The sequence below is a fragment of the Schistocerca nitens genome, chromosome 2 (assembly GCF_023898315.1).
Source record: "Schistocerca nitens isolate TAMUIC-IGC-003100 chromosome 2, iqSchNite1.1, whole genome shotgun sequence".
Classification (NCBI taxonomy): Eukaryota; Metazoa; Arthropoda; class Insecta; order Orthoptera; family Acrididae; genus Schistocerca; species Schistocerca nitens.
Window position 1 is genome coordinate 660,360,805 of NC_064615.1, and position 23,054 is coordinate 660,383,858.

Sequence of the window (23,054 nt, forward strand, 5' to 3'; positions counted from 1 at the left end):
TGTGATCTTCAAACTCAGAAAGTGATCCTTCATCTGGTGAGGCATTTACTATTTCTTCCAACTCACGATCATTCAATGGTCTCATCGCCATGGTGTCACAAGTCAAACTGGGCAGAAACAAAGCATTCCAATTATTGAGAACTGCCAATTATTATTTCCTGGGGAAAGCAACAAACAAGCCCATTGTTGTGAACGCATGGAGCTTTAGGTGATTGTTGAGAGTAAGTTGGAATGATGCAGTCACTATTCCCACACAACACAACAAAAATAATTTTCGCCATTTCCAGATTTTAGAAATAAATACGAGTTACACTAAACATATTTGTGTCGGGTCATTATGACCCGAACATTACATATGCAACTATTACAGTTGAAGCCCAAACTTCTTAAACTTTTTTAAAACCTTTTAAAACACATGCTGCTCATCCATTTTCAGACAAAGTCACAAAGTTTCATAAATATATATTGGTATTTACATAATGTAAAATAACGTTCATATTCGTTTCGGGTCATATAGACCCGAACAGAACAGCAGGGTTAAAGCCTTTTTCTGACTTTCCGATAAGAAATTTTCCCATTACGTCACTCACCTTAGTTATTGTTACGGTACTGCAGTGCCTGACGTACTCCTTCGGACAAGCATGTATCACCAAATGAACAGGCCCTGTGGCCATTACAACCGTTATGAAATAAATTAAATGCATTCCCAATTGCTAATATGGACAACCATCAGCTGTATAATGAAATCACGACAGTGAAAGTGCCAGAGACCCGAAGTCGATTTCCTCCTTATCAAGAGCGGTCGCCTTATTATTAGGCAATCCGTGTACTATTCACGGATGTATATTCCCGTACAGGGAGACATTTTAATTGTAAGTCCCTCGTCCGTTGTCGGTGGATAAATACGATTTACAGTGCTTCCAATTAACATTATAAATTTGAAGTCACGGACGAAGTCAAATGTAGAAATGCATAAATAACGGTCTGAGAACCGCGCCACTGAACCACATTAAAAGATGAAATTGATTGGTTCCGTAAAGCAGTAATGCAATAATAACATTAGCTGTGGCGTCAAAGAACATCGTTGGAACCGTCTGTGTGACTGCCCTTCCCGTCGAAGCCATCTTTGACTGCTCGCGATAAGCGGACACTTGCTACTTAAGGGGTTAAGTTCCCAATAACGGGGAGCAAATTTTTGCGGAGAAACGTGTGGCGGAGAGAGTGCCAGTGCTATCTGCGAGAGGACTGAGTCGCTGCAGCCAACTTGGAAGTCACTGACGAGCAGCGCTGCCAAGTGGGACATGCAGTTGCGATGCGCTCGCCACAGTGTGGCCTGGAGCTCAGCTGTTTGGACGGCGGACGTAGGGGGCCTCGTGCCTGTTATTGCGGACCTTGTCATTAGCTGAGAGAGCTGTGCAGTCCATGGGCCATCGGTTCTGGTACACTTCGATACGTCGCCTGCAGTCGTAAACCGTATCTGACGACTTGGAAATAGCTGCATCCGTTGGAATTATTCGCACGGTGAGCATTTCTAGCTTGTCGTGCAACACTAATACTGCAAAATCGTCTTAGGCGTCGGTGATTCCTTATTCCCAGTGTCAGTATTAGCAAACTGCGTGTCATTTGACTCGGGTGCGTTCAAACCGGAACCCTCATACTATTGCCTCTCCTTCGGTGTGTGCATGTGCATGTGTTCCTTTAGGATAATTCCGTTACTTGAGAAAGAGGCACGTATTTATTGAAAGTGTTTCAAGAAACTTAGTTATTAACTTTACTGCTGTATGTTAAATGTTATGTTCTGATGAAATTTGAAGTCCTCAGTGCAAGTTTAGGAATCCTATATCATGCAGCCTGTTCTGCGTTGCACTAAGTTGCAGATAAATGCATTTATGTGCATAGATTTGTAGAGCCGCCGGTTTTCATTTACGAACTTAGTAACCCATTTTAATACCACGAGTAGATACTGGCTTGAAGGTTCTAAGTAGCCTCGCTCCTGTGCTCATGCTGTCATTTAAGCTAACTGAAAGAGCTAAAGTTGCATTCAGTCTAGATAATCCGGTGTAATTTTATTTCCTTTCCTTGCGTAACTGCTTAACAGCGTCACCTCTTCTGTCTTGTAATTAATATCTAGTTTTTGTGTTATAGCGTTCATCATACACCTATGTATGATACTGTGGTTGGTGTTGTTGCCACCAGAATAGTCGTGAGGGCCCCCTTGCTATAGGAATGCGCATTCTAGGGTATCCGTCACCATACAATTTTTACTGTTTCATTAGTGTTACTTAATTCGTGTTTTTTTTTAAACTGTAAGTCTCCTGTGTTTCTCTCAGAAATTATTAAATGCTTTTCTAGCTTTCAGGCCGAATAGGGTGCGATAGATAAACCTCTAAAGAAAGTTCTCTGAGTGAATTAAATTAAACCTGGTAACATTAAGCTGATCTAAATTCTTGTGGTAAATTTCTCTCGTTCATTAATATGTTTGTAGCATATTGGTGAGTCGAGGCACTTTTGATTTGCTCTTCTAATTAAATCAAATATTTGCTTGTTGATTAACTTGCTGCAATGAATTTAAGTCTATGCTTTATTTGTAAAGGTTTTTGGAGTAGCATATTACTGTCTATTTGGGCAACAATCTTCGAACATTCTATCCAAAATTTTGCCGCAATATTTTAGGGGTATTTATCTTAGTGTTAAATTTGTTGAGGGCACAGTCCACATTCATCTTAAAGAAATTTGTATATGTTAACAAGTGTATGTGTTCGGTGCTGTGATTTCAAAAATAAAGTTTTAAATATATTTTGTATCCTCAATTGGGCTGACTCCTACCACTCCAGCAGCCTGTGTACTCTGCAGTCACTTTTCAGAAACACGAACGAATGGTTTCAAGGGTAAATAATTAAAACGTCCATGACCTTAACTTTCTGTACGTTGCAACAACTGAAATTCGTGTCGCAGCTCCTAAAGCGATTTTCAGATTCCATTACTCAATTGTTATTTTGAACGAAATTCGATGAATGCGCCACATGCGAGAATTGGGAAGAAAATTGCCTGGGCAGACAACAGTGTGCTGTAAAGTCAATCAAAGACGTGACGCAGTTTTCTTTAACTATAATGAAAAGCATATCGATATACAGGGTGGTCCATTGATAGTGACCGGGCCAAATATCTCACGAAATAAGCATCAGACGAAAAAACTACAAACAACGAAACTCGTCTACCTTGATGGGGGAAACCAGATGGCGCTATTGTTGGCCCGCTAGATGGCGCTACCATAGGTCAAACGAATATCAACTGCGTTTTCTTATAAATAGGAGCCCTCATTTTTTATTACATATTCGTGTAGTACGTAAAGAAATATGAATGTTTTAGTGGGACAACTTTTTTCGCTTTGTGATAGATGGCACTGTAATAGTCACAAACGTATAAGTACATGGTATCACGTAACATTCCGCCAGTGCGGACGGTATTTGCTTCGTGATACATTACCCGTGTTAAAATGGACCGTTTATCAGTTGCGGAAAAGGTAGATATAGTGTTGATGTATGGCTACTGTGATAAAAAATGCCCAACGGGCATGTGCTATGTATGCTGCTCGGTATCCTGGACAACAACATCCAAGTGTCCGGACCGTTCGACGGATAGTTGCGTCATTTAAGGAAACAGGAAGTGTTTAGCCACATATGAAAAGTCAGCCACGACCTGCAACAAATGATGGCCCAAGTAGGTGTTTTAGCTGCTGTCGCGGCTAATCCGCACATTAGTAGCAGGCAAATTGAGGCAGAATAGGGAATCTCAAAAACTTCAGTGTTGAGAACTTCGATTGCACCCGTACCATATTTCTATGCACCACGAATTGCATGGCGAGGACTTTGAACGTCGTGTGCAATTCTTCCACTGGGCACAAGATAAATTACGGGACGATGACAGATTTTTTGCACGCGTTCTATTTAGCGACGAAGCGCCACTCACCAGCAGCGGTAACGTAAACCGGGATAATATGCACTATTGGGCAACGGAGAATCCACGATGGAACATCAGCGACCTTGGCGGGTTAATATATGGTGCGGTATTATGGGAGGAAGGATAATTGGCCCCTATTTTATCGATGGTAATCTAAATGGTGCACTGTATGCTGATTTCCTACGTAATGTTCTACCGATGTTACTACAAGATGTTTCACTGCGTGACAGAATGGCGATGTACTTCCAATATGATGGATGTCCGGCACATGGCTCGCGTGCGATTGAAGTGGTATTGAATAGCATATTTCATGACAGGTGGATTGGTCGTCGAAGCACCATACCATGGCCCGCACGTTCACCGGATATGACGTGTTCGGATTTCCTTCTGTGGGGAAGATTGAAGGATATTTGCTATCGTGATCCGCCGACAACGCCTGACAACATGCGTCAGTGCATTGTCAATGCATGTGCGAACATTACGGAAGGCGAACTACTCGCTGTTGAGAGGAATGTCGTTACACGTATTGCCAAATGCATTGAGGTTGACGGACATCCTTTTAAGCATTTATTGCATTGATGTGGTATTTACAGGTAATCACGCTGTAACCGCATGCGTTCTCATAAATGATACGTTAACAAAGGCACTTGTTTCACATTGTAACAACCGAAATAAAATGTTCAAACAAACCTACGTTCTGTATTTTAATTTTAAAAACCCACCTGTTACCAACTGTTCGTCTAAAATTGAGAGCCATATGTTTGTGACTATTACAGCGCCATCTATCACAAAGCGAAAAAAGTGGTCCAACTAAAACATTCATATTGCTTTACATACTACACGAATATGAAATAAAATGGGGGTTCCTATTTACAAAAACGAAGTTTATATCCGTTTGACCTATGGCAGCGCCATCTAGCGGGCCAACAATAGCGCCATCTGGTTTCGCCCTTCAAGCTAGACGAGTTTCGTTCTTTGTAGTTTTTTTTTTTTTCGTTTGACGCTTATTTCGTGAGATATTTGGCCCGGTCACAATCAATGGACCACCCTGTATACACACAACGAAAAAAGTTTTGCATCGCCCCTGTTCTCAGAAATCCTGAAGATAGACGTTTACTGTGGATATTGTATCACAGACACAGTCCCTTTGGCTGTACAGAGATGTCACTAATCCCGATAAAAGATGTAAACAACAATCCATGAACAGCGCCTATTAGACGGAGGGGGTCCGACAGCCACTCAGTTCCAGTCATTCCACCAGGAAGGAGGTACACAGCTCGTGTTGTCCATAGTTCAACCATGCCTAGACGGTCAATACCGCGGTTAGATCGCGTCAGGATTGTTACTTTGTGCCAGGAAGGGTTCTCAACTGGGAAAGCGTCCAGGCATCTCGGAGTGAACCAAAGCGATGTTGTTCGGACATGGAGAAGATACAGAGAGACAGGTACTGTCGATGACATGCCTCGCTCAGTCCGCCCAAGGGCTACTACTGCAGCGGATAACCGCTACCTAATGATTATGGTTCGGAGGAACCCTGACAGCAACGCCACCATTTTGATTAATGCATTTCGTGCAGGCACAGGACGTCATGTTACAAATGGTTCAAATGGCTCTGAGCACTATGCGACTTAACTTCTCAGGTCATCAGTCACCTAGAACTTAGAGCTAATTAAACCTAACTAACCTAAGGACATCACACACATCCATGCCCGAGGCAGGATTCGAACCTGCGACCGTAGCGGTCGCTCGGTTCCAGACTGTAGCGCCTAGAACCACACGGTCACTCGTAATGTTACAACTCAAGCTGTTCGCAATAGCCCGCATGATGCCCAACTTCAATCCCGATGTCCATGGCGAGGTCCGTCTTTGCAAACACGACACCATGCAGCGCGATACGGATGGGGCCAACGACATGCCGAATGGACTGCTCAGGAATGACATCACGTTCCCTTTACCGATGAACGTCACATATGCCTTCAACAGACAATCGTCGGAGACGTGTTTGGAGACAACCCGGTCAAGGTGAACGCATTAGACACACTGTCCAGCGAGTGCAGCAAGGTTGAGATTCCCTGCTGTTTCGGGGTGGCATTACGTGTGGCCGACGTACTCCGCTGGTGTTCACGGGTGGCGCCGAAACGGCTTTACGATATCCTACATACCATCCTACGACCTATACCTCAACCATATCGGCAGCGTATTGGCGAGGCATTCGTTTTCATGGACGACAATTCGCGCCCCCATTGTGCATATCTTGTCAATGACTTCTTTCAAGATAACGTCATCGCTCGACTAGAGTGGCCACCGTGTTCTCCATACATGAACCCTATCGGACATGCCTGGGATGGATTGAAAAGTGATGTTGATGGGACGACGTGACCCACCAATCACTCAGAGGGATCTAAGCCGAATAGCCGTTGAGATGTAAGACAATCTGGACCAACAGTACCTTGATGAACTTGTGGATAGTATGCCGCGACGAATACGGCATGCCTGAAGGTAAGAGAGCGTGCTACTGTTTGTTAGACGTACCCGTGTGTACAGCAATCTGGACCACCACCTCTGAAGGTCTCGCTGTATGGTGGTACAAAATGGAAAGCGTGGTTTTCATGAGCAATAAAAAGGGCGGCAGTGATGTTTATGTTGATCTCTATTGCAGTTTTCTGTACAGGTTGCGGAACTCTCGGACCCGAGGTGATGCAAAATTTTTTTGAAGTTTGTAGTGTCTGTTCTATGCCCGCAAGTATGTAACCTTTCTCTCGTGCTTTCGAAAATTGTAGCTTCGTCAGTTGCCTTACCACTCGTTTCAGTGAATCATAGAAGCAGCGTCTTCTTTACTTCTCGGTATTAAAATTGAATATCTAAGGAATTCGTAGTGAAATCTCCCATACGATTCACTATGTTCATTTCAGCTAATATTTCTCCAGTTTTTACATAATATGTAGCTGGCATGTCTGCGATACTGTACCTAGTGCGTAACGTCACGCTATTCTAAGCTTTGCCTCAAAAACCCTGCGCTTCCCGTCACTGACATCATTTAATGGAACACAGATTTGGAGAAGTTTGGACACCGAATGTGACGCTAGAGTCGACATCAGTTCTCGGAGATTAGAAACTCGCTACGTGCTTCAGCAACTACCGCTGGGCTCGATTATGGAGGTGTGGGATTGTCGACAGCATTAGAGAATGGGCACAAGTGGAGAGGGGAAAAAGTTATCAGCGAAGCCAACGTGGTCTTTCGAGCTACATGTACTAGTATATTTCTCAAGTGATTTAAGGAGTTATTGTAAAACATTAATATCAATGGCTAAACCGCGATGTAAGCCTTACTCCAGCCAAATATTAAATAATTTCCGTTACCTACCAAGTGACTTGGTACGGTGGTTAGCACACTGGACTCGCATTCAGGAGGACCACGATTCAGACCCCCATCTGGCTATCCAGATAAAGGTTTCTCGTGATTTCCCGAAAATCGCTCCAGACAAATGCAGAGGTGGTTCCTTTCAAAAGGGCACCGTCGATTTTCTTCCCCATCCTAGACACAATCTGAACTTGTGGTCCGCTTCTAATGACCACGATGTCGACGGAACGTTGAACCTCGTCTTCCTTCTTCGTTTTTCGTCGTTCAATGGGCAATTATCGAAATATTGGAACAGCAACTCAGCTATATCGTGTTAGCGTAGTACAGCTGTCTTGAATTGTGTTGCTTCGTTCCTGCGTCTAATAGAAGCCCGTGGACAATATACTTCTTCGTGGATGAGTGGAGGATATTTGAAGGAGAACAATTCATGAACATCTAAGTGTGTCATTGTAGTGAATAACCCCTTAAAATAAAATCTCATATGATATAGCAACAGAAATCTGGGCCATGTGCCAGTTGCGTAGAAACATATCTCGCTCCAAAACGTTGCGAGTGATCCTTAAATTTCTGTCAAAATTACTTATTATTTTCCTACACACACACGCGCGCGCGCCGCGCGCACGCATATACTCGTATTTCGGTTCAAATGGTTGAAATGACTCTAATCACTATGGGACTTAACAGCTGAGGTCTTCAGTCCCCTAGACTTAGAACTATAGAACTACTTAAACCTAACCAACCTACAGGACGTCAGTCATACATGCCCGAGGCAGGATTCGAACCTGCGACCGTAGCAGCGGCGCGGTTCGAGACCGAAGCGCCTATAACCACTCGGCCACAGCGGCCGGCTATATTTCCGCGCCAGATACAAATTAAAAATATGTCGAATAGTTTCCTTATGATAAAAATTTTTCGGGAAGTCTTCGTAACTGTGAAATACTTCGCACCAGACCATACGCATTGGTATTTGAGTGGAAATAATAATGCTTTATTATTGGCTAGACGGTAACACGCCACGATGATCATAAGTAAACAAAACGAAGGTCAGTTTACTACCTTCTAAAAGTTATGGCTTTTCTGCTGCCACTCTTCTTCCTTTAGTACGGTGGTGTTTATATCTTATCATTTCTTACCTCCAATAGACCTAGTATTTTAGCTTTTACCTCCCCTTGGTCTTCGTTTCCATTTTCTTCCTTCAACTATGCTTGATAAAATTTATTTGTTCCGCTTAAATACCCCAAAAAAGTTTCGTTTTCCTTGTTCGAATAGTTGATAGTGATATCTTTCAAAACATCAACATTAAATTTAATTTTTGTGTCCAGCTGGTCCTCGTCAAACTTCATTCAAAGCTTCATATCCTTCAAGTCCGAAAACTGTCTTCGATTCTAGCATTCTCAGCCGACTTAGTGGATCGTTGCCATTGTGAAATTCCGCAAGTTGCACGTGGAATGTTTCGTAACTAGTTTTGGAGCTTAAGCTATTGAATTTTAACAGTTAACATCATCATGATGACCAACGAATCTTCTGTAGCATTTGCCGCCGGAGTGCGTTGTGTGTCGCGCTGATGCTTTCCGGCTTACTAAACCTATTACATATTCTCTAATAATACTACGTGGTGAATTTCCCAGACGGCTGAACGATACTTAAGCTTCAGTTGATTGAATCTTTTGTAAACTACATCTTTTAAGGCAGAACTACACATCCTTACGATTGTTCCACTCAATATCAAACTGTTGTCTGGTTTTGATTTAATTAGTTCGATTTAGTAGTGTGGTTGTTTCGCTGTGGAACTGGTCAGTTACTCCAAGGATATCTTATAACTGTTACTGTTTCTAGTAAGTTACCGCCCATAGTGAAGTTCAGCAAATATAACCCTGTACCTGCACAAAACGTTTGAACTGTATCTGTTCATACTCCAAATTTTCGTTTCCTGAGATTAATGTTAAATGCCGAGAGCTCCGATAACATTCAATAATTTTCCAGTTACATTTGCTAAGCTAAAGTATTTTCCTACCTTTATATATTTTCCTCTTAACGCGCGTATTCGTTGATGCTGGTCACTGTTCCCCTCCTCTTTTATAAATAAATCGAATGATATGTATTTTTGGTTTGTGGCGGATCGAAAAGGATGCACTCGCTAGGCAATTCTCTACCGCTCAAGTAATATCTAAAGAGTTCATATCTGCAGCTCCACAGACAGACAGTCTATGAATTTCAATGAAAATGTGCCACTATCCTTATCCCGGTTATTTACGAACTTGATAATATCGATCCTTACGACAAAAAATACGCGCCCTTCTTTAGAGTTCAGTATGTCTGTGCCATTAACACGGTATACCAAAATCACTTGCACCCGACCTTAGGACATCACACAAGTGTTGGGAACCCATAACAAATACGACCAACAGGGTGCGATGAACGTATACCATCAAAGGCGGCATGGAAACAGGTTCGTCTGGCTCACGGAAGCTTTTCACGAAATACTGAAAACAATAAATTGGCTGACACTTAAAGATAGGCGCAAATTATTCCACTACAGCCTACTTGCAAAATTTCAACAAACACTGTCAAAAAAAGAAACCAGACATGTTCCTCCGCTCTCAACGTCCGCCACTCGTAGGGACGGTGAAGATAATTTTAATAAAAAGGAAGCAGGTACTGCGCTTATAAAGCTGAATAAAATCTGGTTTCCTCTTAACCTGAGTCCTGAAAAAAGTAACAAAGTCACAACGTAAATACTCTGTTTTTATACCAAATTGAGGACTTCTTATATTGTATCTCATATCACATCCTATCAGTGCCTTTTATATTTATTTAAAGCATGCAAGCGAACATCCCAAAAATGTTCGGGCTCACATGCGGTTCCTCTTCGTCGAAATGTCTTGGCTCCTGCACGTATCGCACTACACGTGCCAAATTAGGCACTTGTGACCCTTTGGCTAAATTGTCTGGCTGATGGCGTGTTTGAGAAATTGTATGAAACGTACAACGTTAATATAACATATAACAACAGTAATAAAAATCTATAGAGCTAAATTAACGACCCATAAATGATGTAGGCCACACAGATGCGATTTTGTTAGAATAATATTTATTGATAAAGCAAAATAATAGCGCAAGTGGTCGTGTTTAGAATTACTACTACACTCGAGCGCATATCCATTTGACACAGTTCGATCATTCACAATTCCATCGCGAATTAAAAGTCCAATACTCCACCTCGTTAACTCTGCGAAAAGTTAAGAGTTCAGGAGCGCGGCTGCCCACCTCTCAGAGAGTAAGTCCCTTGATACTCCAGAACGCGAAATTTTCTAAATCGTTTCACTTCCTAGCTACCTAAAGAGAGACTGTTCGCTTTCTCCTCTCCACCAGCACAGACCTTCTGCACGTCCCCTGCCGCGTTTCCCGAATGCCTAACATCCTCGCTCAACTGACTAGCGCAGTTCCCTTCCCTGAAGCCGCCCATCTGATTGGCTACAGCTTATTTCTCATTATTTTACATTTTAACAGAGTTAAATAATCAAACTTGACCACTTTCATGTTCTAAATAAAGTACCAATAATATCCATTACATAATAAATGTTAAATTCCTTTACATAAAACCAATACAATTTTCTTCTCAATTTTGAATGTCACTGCCAGCAGCCTTGCAGCAGTGTGCTTTCTGATACATAAATAAAGAACAGAAGTAAATACCATGCACTAAACTTTACAACAAATATTCTATTACCTAATGATTCAATAAGGTGTCATGCTGTCATCGTTCAATGTGTTTTGTGTAGAGTAAATGATGATCTGATGCTTATCTGAAAATACCGATAAATTAAATTTACGATACCTTTTAAACAAATAATGTTACAGTGTTGATATTTACTTACTACATTCGTCATTTTAATGATGCGTTTCTATATGAAATGGCGATCGTTAAGATTGACCAAAGCGTTCAGATTTTAGCATTCAGGTCTTTTTTTAAACAAGTTTTTAATTTCACTTTAAGGGTAAATCCTAAACTATTATACATATGATCACTATTCAGTTTTTTTGGGATCACAATGAAAATTTATGAATGATGGTAGATTAAAATTACTGTGGCTTCATTCTCTGAATTACTACAGAATTAAATAGTTAATCATAAATGTTTCCCTTTATGGCCCATCTTAGGTCCGCCGTATTTAACACTGCTAATTCTCTCTGGCCACAAACAGCTTCCATAGGGTTTCATTATGACGTAGGTTCTCGTCCGTCTCACTCGCACACTACAGCACTTAGGCCTCATTCAGCACAACAGACGCCTGTGAATTTCCCCATCTTGTGGCGAATCAGGGCTCATTGTGGTCCTCGACGACATGGTTCGTTTCACAATTCTTGAAGGGTGACTCTTTCGACCATGTACTTAAATTTGAGCGAAATGCTCGTTAACCCTCGGTTACTGGAGCGGAGTACAAATGTACTCAATTGTCGTTCTAAACGTTATTATCTTATTGTTGGCAAGAGTAGTGGGGCTGAAATTCTCAGAGTGTGGCGTCTGTGTTCTAACCTGTACCTACAGTAAGTGGCGTGCGCCGTCCTGTACAGATATTCTGATAGGAAAGTCTTGAGGGTTCCCTGTTTGGCATACACGTGTACTTCACGTAAGTATCGAAGTACCAGCACATATTTTATATCGTAAGCAAACATTTTAATTTACCTTATATTTTAATATGTTTGAATTGCTATTGTGGTATTGATTTACCGTTATTCAAAATGTTCAAATGTGTGTGAATTCCTAAGGGACCAAACTGCTTAGGTCATCGGTCCCTAGTCTTACACACTACTTACACTAACGTAACGCTAAGGACAACACTCACACCCATGCCCGACGGAGGACTCGAACCTACGGCGGGAGAATTTATCGTTATGATTTAGGTATAAGGGCAGATCGCACTCCTGATGAAAGTGTTTTGATGCAATGGCTAGAGAAAGAAGTGCAGACTGATGAGCCTTCTGATTGTGATTCTGACCTGTGCGATGGATGTGATGATCGACTAGACGAGCAAAATGCAAACAATGTCGTGGAAGAATCGGAAGAAGACAATGTGGACATGGATGGTAGCTTCAACAGGGCAAGTGAAGAATCTGATTGAGAATGATGATCGATCAGACAAGCAAACTGGAGACAATGTCGTGGAAGAATCTGAAGAAGACAATGTGGACATGGAAGGGAGCTTCAACAGGCTAAGTGAAGAATCAGATTTTATTTTGGATAAGATGAAACAAAATGGAATGAAGTACCGCCTCGTCCTAATGTTAAATGAAAGTCCAGCAATATCGTTCTTAGTGTTCCTGGTCCAAAAAGAGAGCAAAAAATGCAAAATCTGAAATCGATTGCATTAACTTGATTATTGATGACAGAATAAGAGACTTCATCGTGAAAGGTAACAATATTTGTATAGAAACAATCAGACACAAATTTTTTAGAGAACGAGATGAAAAATTTACAGATCAATGTGAAATGCGTGCCTTCTTGGTATACTTTATGTCACTGGAATGCTAAAGTCTTCAAAGTTGAATACTTGCATAACATGGGACAATGAGAAAGGCAGAGGTATAGTCTATTTGACTATGTCGACGAATAGATTTAAAAAAAAAAGTGGCTCCGAGCACCATGGGACTTAACATCTATGGTCATCAGTCCCCTAGAACTTAGAACTACTTAAACCTAACAGGATTCGAACCTGCGACCGTAGCGGTCACGCGGTTCCAGACTGAAGCGCCTAGAACCGCACGGCCAGCAAACAGATTTCATTTCTTGCTTCGTTGCCTAAGATTTGATGACGTAAGCACCAGAAATGAGAGAAAACAGCTCGACAAATTGGTACAAATACGAGAAGTTAAAGATTTGGTGTTAGAAAACATTCAGATGTAGTATAGGAGAGTACCTCACAATCGATGAGCAGCTGGTTGGTTTTCGTGGAATATGTCCATTCAGAAAATTTATACCTAGTAAATCTGCTCGTTGTGGCCTGAAGGTGTTTGCATTAGTGGATTGTAGAAGATAGAAAGGAGGTCATCATGAGAATTGCGAAACTAATTTTAGGCAGAGGAATTAACATCGCGGGCGATATTGGTTTACTAGCAATCCCCTGCTTCAAGAATTGCTTGAGAAAAAGACAACTTATTTCGGAACAATGAGACACAACTAAAAAGAAATACCTCAGGAATTTTTACCCAGCAAATCTTGAGAAATAAACACTTCTGTTTTCGGCTTTAGACATGATGGCACACTTGTATCTTACTGCGAAAGGAAAAAGAAAGCAGTAATTTTACTTTGAAGTAGACACAATGATGCAGCGAATGACAAGTCCGCCAGTTGAAAAATCAAACCAGAGATTGTTACATTCTACAACCACACCAAAGTTGGAGTTGACGTACTAGATCAACTTTGTTCAGATTCTGATACAGCAAGATTTACTAAAAGATGGCCAACAACAATTTTATACAATATTTTAAATATCGCCTATATCAATGGTTTACGCATTTATTCAGCAAACATAAACTATTTCAAAGCGAAACGAGCTGATTTTCTTGACGAAATTAGTCGGCAAATGGTGAGACCACATATTCATGAACACATGAAACATTCCTTAATACCCAGACAACTAAAAATTCGAAAACTGATGTTGTAAGGAGAGGACTCAGAAGAAAAAAATGGAAATAGCTAAACTAAAAAAAGAGGGCAAAGGAAGTTGTAAAATATGTGTCATATCAAGACATAAATCAACACGAAGAGTGTGTGCAAAATATAACGAATGGGTGTGTGTTGAACATTCGATATCAAGCGTAGTATTAAGAATCGTACGTCATTTCTTATTGTATTTTTTGTGTATTATGAGCTTCTTCGTTTAAGACATTTTGAATGGTTTAATTACTTCTTGTGTAATGTAACATGTTGTGAGTAATAAATGGGTCGAGTGACAAAAACTCATTTTGCTTTTAAAAAATTAAATGTTTAATTCCTTCCCTCGTTTCAAAAGTGTTAGTAACGAATTTACTCATGCATCGCAAAGGACGTAAAAACAAATAAATTAAGTAAGTAGAGAAGAAACTATTTTTAACAAAAAAAAGTAGTGGAGTACATTTGTACTCCGCGCGAGTATCTGTGTCGTCAAAACCCGCGCAAGTAGCGGAGGGTTAACTCACAAGCATCAATACTACCATCAGAGTATTACTACCATATGAATTTTCGTAATGCTAGTTGAGACGACCACGGAGACTTTGGCACTCTATGAAGTATTAAACGCCCTAAATTGCTGCCTGGAAGTTGAAAACTTTGTTCCAATGTAAGATGCGATACGTTTCGTTCTCTTAACGGTGATAACATACGCCTTATAATGGGTAGAAAATAAAAGACACGGAACGGTAGAAACCATCTGGAGAACACTTAAGACAGAATACGGGTAAATAATAAAGGAAACTAAGACACAATTGGCGATGAGCATTCGCAAGAAGAACTGTATCTTGTTGGAGAATGAAACTGATGACGAAGCAAGAGCAGAAACAGTAAACGAATTACCATATTAAGGAGGAAAAGCTATACAGGATGATCAAATAAGGATGATCAAATAAGGAAGTAGGCTGGTATTGCCCAATAGGTTCCTGTTACATAAGCGTCTGCTGGTGCATAGGAAAGTGTAAGCACGGTACTGTAAGAACGGCAGCGACGCCATGAAAACCAGTCCAGAAAATAAGAGTGAAGAATTTCTCATAGAATGCTAAAAAATTATGTTCAAAATTACACCAAAAGGTGAAATGCAGGACAAATAGGCAATAGGGAGAACGAGCAAATGTTAACATTTTTTGAAACGTATTTTGGAGTATAAGTGCTGTTGAGTGCTGCCTGTTGGCTTGTCACAGCGATTTCGGCTGCCTTCTGTGTAACGATTTTCCTGACGTTTCGAGAGCACTACTGGCTGCCGTTGCGAAAGGTTGATTCTCCATTACCAGTGGAGGAAAGTGAACCTTTGACAATGGCCGCTACCCGTGTTGTCGAAAAGGCAGGAAGATTTTTATATAAAAGTTGGACGGCATCGCCGTGAAAGACGGCAACAGGCAATACGTCAGTAATTAGTCACGAGAGGCTCAAAAAGTTTTTATAATGCTCGTAGTACACTATGTAAATCATTATGAAAGGACTAGCACAAGATAAGAAAATTCTCGACTGAAAGTTTTAATTTAACTAAACACTTCTTTAGCTGTTCGAGCTGCAAATATTCCCACAATCATTGTGGATTAGCACGTCTGGAAAAAAGTTTTATCATCGACCTGCTCAGAAGGAAACAACTTTTCTCTTGGAACCGAACCCGAATAACAATCTGATACACAACTTTAGTTCGCAATAAAAATCGGTGTGTTACGTAAAGTGTAAGGGACAATGAAATATAAACGAGATAGATGGATAAAAGTAAGTAAACTGTTTATTACTTCAAAAGTAATCACTATAACAGTAAACACATCTATCCACTGTGAGACAAGACAGCCGATGTCTTCATAGAAAATGTTTGCGGTTGCCTGCGGAAACATTATTGTATTCAGACGCGCACCTCTTCGTCCGAGGCAAATCGACGTCCACGAGTATCATACTTCAGGGTTGCAAAATATGGAGATCGAATAGAGAGAGATTGGGACTCTGTAGAGGATGCGTAGGCCTAATGGCTTCCCAGTGAAACTTCAGCAACTTAGTCGAAACGAAATTCGTGACAAGTGGGCCCTCCCACAAGGCAGTGACTCTCTGGTCTCACAGTGAGATAAATGTATTTACTTACGGCAACTACTTTCGGAATTATAAGTTTAGTTCCTTGTTTTGATCTGTCTCATTTTCGTATGATTGCCCCTTATACACTGTATTTCTAGCTACAGTAGAAAAATCTCGTCACCAGCCGGACCAATTCCACAATGGTTATTTCAGTTTAGTGATCCGATAAAGCGGCGCGTTATCAGTAATATCCAGCAGGCTACTGGTATTTTTGACAATCGAATTATCACTTCAGCGTACTTTTCCTGATTACAGCTCAGTCTTTAAGTTAGGTAATACGCGTAGCTTGAGAGGCATCAGGCCTTCGGAAGCCGCAGGAAGCCCAAATAAAAGTTCAATTTAACTCGCCGACGGCCGCACCCCGTCCTCCCCACGTTCCCCATCTTGATCGGCGGCGGGCGGCGAGACAAATGAACACGGTGATAATTGAAATACCACGCGTCGCTTCGTCAGCGCCCTGTCCTTCTGGTCTCGCCGTGCGCCTCCTTCGCTTCGCCGCCTCTCCTTTACCTGCTGCTGTGTCGCGACGCAGCAAGTGCTGCCACGCTGCTGTGCGGAAGGAGGCTCTCCAGAGAGGCACCTCTTAGCTGTTTCGGCGCTGTGCGTTATTCAGGTCAGATGGCACACCGCCGTTCTACACTCAAGAAATGCAGGGCAGAGTTGGCTATATTGTACCGGCTTCTAATTAGTGACACTAATACAGAATTTGTATCACCTGTGTACCCGACCTGCTATGTGTTTCTTTGAGCTACGTTGTCAGCTATGATTTCTGCGTGTTGAGCAGTAGATCGTTTCAAGGCAGCGTTGATTTCGTTGTAGTTTTCAGTTAAACATTTCATTTTGTGTCGAACCGAATTACTATTCTAAAGTAAGTCAGAATATAGTGTTTTGTAGTTCTAGCTTCAAAATTTCCTTAATAGCGTCATCTTTTCAAAAAGATTTTCATCCACTATTTAACGCCCGTAGGTGTGAAATTTCGAACAGTAACTTGTCAAACGATGTCTACCGTATATGGTCCACATTCCCTCCAAATTTCAGATTTCTATCCTTAGTAGTTTGGCCTGGGCAAAAAAGTCTGTGAATCAGTGTGGCCCTATATCACCTCCTTAGACGTTGCAATTCCACAAAAAATGAAACATGTGTTCTTTCAAAGGGAGAGATCAAAAGCCAATTTTAAAGACTTAATTCTAAAACGCTTTGATAATCAAAACATTCGTAAACAAATCGTCCCGTATTTATAAACAAATCGTCCCGTGTTTGACCCTTGTGGGGCTTGAATTTCCAAAACAATTGAAACAATTTTTTTTTTAAATTTGTAACCGAGAAGTCAAATTTCAAGTTTTCATTGATATAGCTTTCAAAACACTTTAGTAGTTCTTTAATAATGTTTCATTTTCGAAACAATTCTCACTCACTATTTCACTCCTATAGGAATTAAATTTCCAAAAATATTTGCTGTGTTTGACCGAAAAACCAAACACCAGTTTTCGTAGTTCTACCTTCAAAATTGCCTTAATAGCGATATGTTTTCAAAAAGACTTTCACCCCCTCTTCATCATCTTAGTGATAGAATTTCAAAAAATCCTTACTTAAACGACGCCTACGGTATAAGTTTAAAACCGTAGCCAAAGTTCAAGTTTATCCTTAGCGATCTGGACTGGGAACTGATACATCACTGAGTGAGGAAATTTCCTTTTATATACACGGATATATACAGATGTATATCCATCAAACATATGATGAATGGAGTCTATGCTAAAGTTTTTAATCAACGATGTTACTTAAACACTATTATTTAAATAAAACGATTAAGAGTCAAAACTTAATTATTTTCATAAGAAGCTTGATTCTTACACACACACACACACACACACACACACACACACACACATATATATATATATATATATATATATATATATATATATATATATATATATATATTCATTCTCAGCAATTGTTTGTTCTTGTTCATAGAATGTATTTTCAGCTTTTTCAGCTTTACTATCCGAACTACAAACGAAAAAATTTTGAGGTGATCCAACTCGTGATCACGCAACGGAACACTGTCCATGTGAAAAGTGCGATTCCTGTAAGTGAACCCCCTTTGCCGTGTGCCTTGTTGATGGTAATCCTGTAAGCCAACTTTAGTGGAAATTGCAATCGCCTTAAACTGAAGGGCAACCCAGCTGACATTAAAGGTATCCGTGGTATAAATACCGTCTGACCTTTTTCTTTCAGTCATTACACTGGCTTCGATGATGCTGTTCGGCATTTGTTAGTAGAGAGTTTTGTACGATTACACGTTTTAGACGTATTCATAGTCCACAGTAAAATAACTGGCGAACCAGTCTTTGATTTGAGGCAGGTTAGTGATATTCCTGCTGCTTTCAACGAATTTTAATATTCAGTGAGAAAATTTACAATATCCTTTTCATCAGTCATTGTATAGATCGACACGTAAATTTTTTCTGCCCTCGGAATCACCTGTTGCTGAATCATTAACAGTAAACAATAAATTTAAAAAAATGTTTTGTATTCACTTGGATAAAAATTTCAGAAAACTACTGAATACAAAAAAAGAGAAAAAAACTATATTCTTTTTCCAGTTCACATTACCGTTCGAATACTCAGAAGATTATTTTCCGAAATATTGAATATTCACTTTTTGGTATTTGTCTCTCCCATCCTCTTTTGGTCGTTGTTAAAATCTGAGCTGTAACTTAGATAGATCATCAATTTTTTTTATATCAGGTTAAGCTACTCTACAGAACTCGAATTGGGAAACTCAAGAAATGTAACAAGAATTAAGGCTTATGCATGTTCCACAATGGAAATCTAAAATTTTTTGATTTGTTTTTGCATTTTCTGTGACTGTAAATTTTATAATTTGCTAGAACATTCTATAAAAATTAAAAAAAAATTGAAACATATACGTTATGATTTATTTTAAGTGTATAAGTACACAACAGTATAATTTTAATTACAGATGTTTCTCATGATTATAGTTTTTAATACTTATTGTAATGATTGATAATGGTGTTATTTTAGACGTTATTTATAAAAATAATGTGTGAAAAAACGATTTTTGCCACTCAAACTCACCGACTATCACCCACTGCGACAATACTCCCTTACGTACAACACGAGGCCAAGGACATTTGCAACCACATCCACGAGTAGGTGCAGTGGTTGCCCATGGAGAAAAGTGTGTCTTTATGTGCACCCGCTTGCCTTTTATAGATTGATTATATACGCACCACCAACCATTTGTAATACAGAATGAAGAGATGCTTCAAAATTTTACGATACAACGCGGTCTACAAGCGATAAGAATTTTCTGAGAGTATTCTTCCGGTATAAAAAATTATGTTCTGCGTCATCTGGAATATTGTACTTGCAGATAAAGAACACATGAACGGTTAAAATTAAAATTCAGAGACGAAACTTTTATGCATGCTATCATTCTAAATAAGAGTAAACTAACACTGAATAATTATTTTTCATAAAAATGAATATAATGGTTGGAACATGTAACTATCAACTGGAAATCAGCACTGTCTACAAAAGGGTACTTAAACGTCTTCTTCCGTAACTATTTCACGGAGGAAAATCGCTCTGGAGTTCCTCTTTCAAATCGTCTCACGATCGACATAACGACAGATACTGAAAGCAGTGACCAAGTGATAGAAGCCGGCCGGAGTGGCCGAGCGGTTCTAGGTGCTTCAGTCTGGAACAGCGCGACAACTACGGTCGCAGGTTCGAATTCTGCTTCGGACATGGATGTGTGTGATGTCCTTAGGTTAGTTAGGTTTACGTAGTTGTAAGTTCTAGGGGACTGATGACCTCAGCTGTTAAGTCCCATAGTGCTTAGAGCAATTTTGAACCAAGTGATTGAAAAGCAACTCAAATCGCTCAACAGAGGGAAGGCCACTGGACTTGACTGGACACCAGTTCGATTCTACGCAGAGTATGCCTCTCTTGTACCAGCAGTGTACTGTAGGGCGAGGCGTACCTAATGGCTGGAAAAAATCGCAGGTCATCCCCGATTTCAATAAGGGTGGTCGTACCGAGCGCAAACCTATAGACAAGTCTATCTGACGTCGTTCTATTGTAGAATTTGGAACTTTTTTTGTTTTTGCTCTTGTTTTAGAACATTTCTGCAGTCCAAAAATGTCTTCCGTGGGAATGAACATGCATTATGAAAGCAACGATCGTGCAAGCCCAACTCACTCTTTCCGTTCATGAGACCAGGAAAGCAGTAGGCACAGGACCTCAGGTAGATGCCTTGTTACTTGACTTATAGTAAGCGTTCGATAAAGTTTCGCATATCAGACCAACTGTGCGATGGCAGTCAGGAGCTTCTAGCAAACAAAGCAGAGCATGCCATTCTGAATGGGAGAAATTCTTAGGACGTAAAACTGATTTTGAGCGTTCCCCAAGCGAGTATTGTAGAACCATTACTTCTCACAAATATATAAATGGCCTCGTGGACAACGTCTGAAGCTCTAGCGAATTGGAGGAAGACTTGCAGAAGGTCTGCCAGGTGCAGGAAGCGACAATCTGTCCTTTACATAAACAAATTTAGGATATTGCGAATACGAAGAAAGATCCTTTATTACTTCCATGGAATATGTCGGAGTAATAAGGAACGATTTGAAGTGGAACGACCACACAAAACTAATTGCGAATAAGGCAGATGGCGACTGACTTTCAGTAGAAGAACTCTCCATACACAAAGGAAGTAGTTTACAAAAGACATCTTCGACCTGACATGAATATTGCTCGTCACTGTGGGTTCCGAACCAGACAGGACTGGTAGAAGTAAAAGAGAATCAAAGAAGAACAAAACTTCTCGTTAAAGAATCATTTAGTATGCGGGGACATTTCATCGACATGCTTAGTCAACTTCAATGGAATCATTTAGTAAGCGGGGAAGTCTCATCGACATGCTTAGTCAACTTCAGTGACAGACGCCGTAGGGAAAGAGCTCTGCATCATGGTATGGTCTAGGTTAAAATTCCAAGAGCGAACGATCCCAGAAGAGTCAAGCAACACATTGTTTCCACCGTGGAAAACACATGAAGGTAAATGTAGAGAGGTTCGAGCCCACACGAAGGCTTACCAGAAATCGTTCGTCCAGCGAACGATACACGACTGGAACAGGAAAAAGAGGGAAGAGACAGTGCACTGCGAGATAGCTTGTGGAGTATAGATGTAGATGTAAACACAGACAACAGGGTTATTGTTTGAAAACCTGTATTATACTGCAAATGAAGAGTTATGAGACTAACACTCGTTAACAAATCGAGTATTTTTTAGATGTTTATACCAAGAAATTCTCCCTTCGTTTCCACATCTTAGCTCTTTTACTGTCTGTTTCACGACTCTTCTCCTTCCAAAGGATCATTTTAAAATGAAGGGCTGCAAGCTGGTCTTCTGCACGGTATGTGTTTTCGTATTTTAATGTAGGTCACGTCTGCTAATTAAATCAGTTTTACAAGGAATCAGTGTAAGGGGCCCACCACCCTGCTGGAGCAAATGCAATTTCGATGTATTGCTCACGCGCTGCCAGCGACTGAAAATATCTGTGCTGCAATAGAGTCGCAGGTCAGAGCAGTCTCGGCAGTTGTTACTGAGCAGTTGCAGTCGTTCGCTGCTACAGTGCAGTTGTAGTCTGTTGCTGGTACAGCGCAGTTCACAGCCATGCATTGTAAGGTAAATTTTATTGTTTTTTTGGCAAGCTCGTAGTTAAGTCATTTGTCTGAGATGTTAATATGAATTTGTTTCAATCTTTTTGTGATTCGTCAGCACCAGTTGACTCAGATTTGTAATATTCTGTTTTTCATATAATTGATTTCAGGTCTTTACAATTAATGTAAAAGATTTTCAGAATATAATTTATACCAGTCAACAAAAAAGGAAGGAATAATTTTGCCTTAAGTCATTGCCAGTCCCGATAAAGTCATTTATTTAAATTTAAATATTTTAAAAATTTTCGCAGATCATAGTCATGAGTTCTTTAGTAATAAGACGACCAGCTGTGCAGCTATGTCAATAAGCAAAGTCAGTTTTTCTAATATTTATTATCTCAGACAAATGTTGTCCAACATTAGTAGATCGGCCATCATTGCACTAAGTTGTGCCATTTACGAGCAGATATATAGACAGCGTTATCAAGCGACACCATCATGAGGTAAGAATTTTGCAGTTTATTTCTCACTGACAGATTCAAATTGACTTGGCAGGATCATGGCGTAGTGCTGCTTACGTCAAAATTTATCAGTTTTCACGAGTTAAGATATTAACAAAAAAAATTATCATTTTTATTTTATACGGGAAGGTTACACCAGTTCAAAACAAAGAAAACTACTATATTTTAGTGTAATTTAAATTTCTGTCTGAAGACGTGTCTACTTGTCGAACTACACGAAGACTCTCCAGCAACTACTACGCCAGCAGAGGTACTCGTTCCATCGGCTTTATAGCCGGCCGGCTTCCAGCAGATAAACCCACACAGGGCAATTTCTGTTTCTCTGCGCGGCAAAGTTTACTGGGATTTTTCGTAACTCGTCGAGTGCACATTTCGGCGCAACTCCTTGGAGTAGAGAACTTCAAACTTCATAAATTCTACTTATTTTTTCATCCTCTGTAATGCGCTTAGGAACTTTTGGCGCAGCTATACTCTGGGAAAACCGCCGGGGTCGATGCTTGCCCTCGTGGCCTCCGCCTGCGCCTCGAGTGTACGAGTAATGCAGGCGGGCCGACTACCGCCCATACGGCGCCGCGCTAGCAAAGGGCTTCATTTCCAAGTCTGCAGCAGCTGTCCCTGTTTAGTGTGCTGCAAGGCTGCTGCGGTTTTCTAATGGCTCGGAAACATCACGAATCTCTCCCATTTCCTTCCTAATTCACCTTAATTTTATCCCCTGAATACAGTGTAAT